General features: G+C 47.7%; 1 pseudogene; it reads right to left on the bottom strand.

Moving 5' to 3' along the window:
- Nucleotides 1-635, bottom strand: part of LOC106726859 — a 3,946-nt pseudogene extending 3,311 nt beyond the window's left edge.
- Between the last annotated feature and the right edge of the window lie 2,086 nt (nucleotides 636-2,721).

Below are 2,721 nucleotides of genomic sequence, written 5' to 3'. Positions count from 1 at the left end.
AGGGAAGTTTTCTGTCATTATTTCTTCAAATAGATTTTCTAATCCTTGCTGCTCTTCTTGTCCTTCTGGCACCCCTATTATACATATGTTAGTTCGTTTTGCATTGTCCCAAAGCTCCCTTAGGCTCTCCTCCTACTTTTTAATTTTTTTCTCCAGTTTGTGTTCAGATTGGGCTTGTTTCTCTACCTTATCTTCTAACTCACGAATTCTGTCCTCTGCTTCTTCTAGTCTACTGTTGAAACCTTCCATGGTGTTTTTGATTGTAGCTATATCACTTTTGATTTCTTCCTGATTTTTGCATAGGTTGTTGATTTTTCATCCATCCAGTGTATGAACAGTACAACCATTACTGTGAATTATTTTTCTGTCATGCTGCATGCCTCTTTTTCACTTATTTCCTTTCTTGGCAATTCTTCTTTTTCTTTCCTCTGGGGATTGTTTTGTTGTCTCCCCATTCTAATTATCACCAGAAAGTTCAAAAGCCAAGTTGCCAGGGCCTGGGCCATGTGCAGTGGGAGTTTTGCGCCACCCTTGTGTCACTGAAGAGCTCTGACAACAAGACATGTGGCTGCCGTGGGTTAGTGGGATCCTCACCCAGGATCAGAGTCACCAGCACTCAGTGCAGCCTTGTGCATGCACCTAGAATCAGGGACCCCACCTGCGCCATGCTGAAAAAGAGATCCCGCTGGTGTGTGCTGAAAATTAGAGTCCCCCAGTGCATGCCATGAGTCAGAGACCCCTGTGCCTGCACCGAGAATTGAGTATCAATGTTTCTGTTGCTTGGTGAGGCCTCATGCTGAGAATTAGGGTCCCTGCATGTGCATGCACCGAGAATTAGAGTCACTGGCTCTTAGTGTGCATGCACTGGGAATCAGGAATCCCAGGCACGTGTGATAAGAAACAGAATCAAGTCACTGGTTCTCAGTGCTGCCTCTTGTGTGGAGAAACAGTGTCTCCAGTCTCCTTGGGGGATCAGGTTGCACAACCACCTTGTGTTAGCAGGAGGTCCATTCCTGTGCTGTGGAAAACAGACTTCCTTGTGCACTTGCCCAGAATTAAAGTCAGGTGGCACTGCCGTCCTGTGTGGGTATGAGGTCTAGTTGCGTGAGTGTGCGCTGCAGGAAACAGCCTCCCAGTGTCCATGCCCCCAAGCTCAAATTCAGGTAGCAGAGCTTCCCTGTGTGGGTAGGAGGCCTGCTTGCATGGGATGGGTCTAGCAGTTCCTATGGTTCTGAGTGAACCTGCTGGGAGGGGGATGGGCTCTGCGACTCACAGAAATTTGCGGCCGGGATGTCTGGATTGTTGGTGTCTGTGGGTCTGCAGCTGTGATCACAGGTCTTTGTCCCTAGTGGCTGTAGGGTTCTGGTTTGCATCTGAGACCGAATTGGGTGGTGGTGAGGCTAAGATCCTAGTCTTAAGCAGTTCTGTTTTTCAAGATGGCATGGTCTCTGTGCCCGCGTTGGCCGCTCCTGGAGTGTCCACAGTGACAGTTGGGTTTCGCCATCTAAGACTGCCCATTTAGCTGCCCCTTGGAAGACCTGCAGGATCTAACTGTCCCTTTCTCTCTCTCTCTCTCTCTCTCTCTCTCTCTCACACACACACCACATGCATCCACACACTCCTTTATTGCTCTCTCACTCTCTCACACTCTCTCCCTCCTTACCTTCTTGTTGGTTGCCATCTTTTTTCCGTGCTGATATTTTTGTCTTTTTTTTCAGTTGCAAATCAGTAGCTGTGTGACAAGACTGCTCTTTCCAGGTAAATGTACTCAAGATCATTGAGACATTGTGTTGCTGCATGAATCGTGTGCAACAAGATGGCAAAGACCAGGCCATTGAAGGTTACATGAGCCCAGAGCATTTGCCCCATGTCATAAGAGAGTGCTTTGTGTATTAGGGTCAGGAGGGTGTTAGGCCAGACCTGGATCTTATGCTCTGCTCCCAGGCAATGCCCATATTAGTGGCAAGATGTGGAGGAGTGGCTGGTGAGGTGAGCTCAACACAGGGAGATCTTAGCAAAAACATCACATTCTCTATGTGTGGCCTCCTAGACAAGGATTTTATAATGTTGAAAAGTCTAGGTCATATTAGAAAGTATGAAGGAGCAGCACCCATGATGGCCTAAAGAGAAGAGGTGTTTCTCCACTTTCCTGACCACATGACCCTCCCTGATTTGCTTTTGATTGTGCACAGGCAGGAGCTTTTGATAATGAGAGGGACAATGTTGTGGCCTGTCCAAAGGTAAGACTCTAACTACCCTCTGGGAGATACATTTTATAGGTTTTCCTACCATTTGATTCTGTGCAATTGTTATTAGTGGAAGTGGGGTGTTCACTAGTGGAAGTGGGGAATACCTTTACCCACAGGGTGCTGGGGGTAGGGTTCTAAGATAGCTTTAGAAATGAATTTTCTATGACTTGTACAGGAGAATGAGTGAATTTTATTTGTATGGAGTTATGTCCCTCAGGTGCAAAAGTCCCATGTCCTTTAAACTGGACCTGGAAAAGGTGCAGCTGGGGATTCAGCAGAGCTAGAAGCAAAGCCACTGCCCAGAGTTTCCATTCCATGGTGGAGTAAGTCCTGCAGAGCTTCAGGCTGGTTGTAATCCATTAGTTCACTGAGTGTGGGCCATGTGGGCCATGCAGGGGAGCAGGCCCTCTGCCACAAGAGAGCCAGGAGCTCAAGGGGCCCAGAGAGGGAACTCTGTTTCTCCGGGAGCTTA

This window comes from Myotis brandtii, unplaced genomic scaffold (assembly GCF_000412655.1).
Source record: "Myotis brandtii unplaced genomic scaffold, ASM41265v1 scaffold1093, whole genome shotgun sequence".
Lineage (NCBI taxonomy): Eukaryota > Metazoa > Chordata > Mammalia > Chiroptera > Vespertilionidae > Myotis > Myotis brandtii.
This window is presented reverse-complemented; position numbering and strand designations above follow the sequence as displayed.